Source organism: Bombus terrestris, chromosome 2, assembly GCF_910591885.1.
Source record: "Bombus terrestris chromosome 2, iyBomTerr1.2, whole genome shotgun sequence".
In the NCBI taxonomy this organism is placed as follows: domain Eukaryota; kingdom Metazoa; phylum Arthropoda; class Insecta; order Hymenoptera; family Apidae; genus Bombus; species Bombus terrestris.
Window position 1 is genome coordinate 10,530,653 of NC_063270.1, and position 386 is coordinate 10,531,038.

Consider the following 386-nt stretch of genomic DNA (forward strand, 5'->3'; position numbering starts at 1 on the left):
CGTATCTTTTATAAAGTAGCAAAATTGTATATTTCTGAGGTCTAGAGATTTTATTATTACATTTAAAATACTCCATTAACATTTTGCAATTTTAAAACTTTAGTAAATCGATGAAATAGTTGGCTAATTATGGGAAAATTCGAATCATGCTTTATAAAAGTACTAGTATCCATGTTCTGTACATATATATACTTATGTATCCGTTTGATTTACAGAGTGAAAGCTATAATCATAAATGTATCAACTTTTGTTACAAATGCAGGATGACTTTCAAAAACCGCGGAAGCGCGGTACTAGGGACTTTGTATTCTATGCGTTAAAAAATTTGATGTCGAAGTACGACGACAGATGGCATTAGTACGAGATTGTAAGTAGTCGGCCGATAC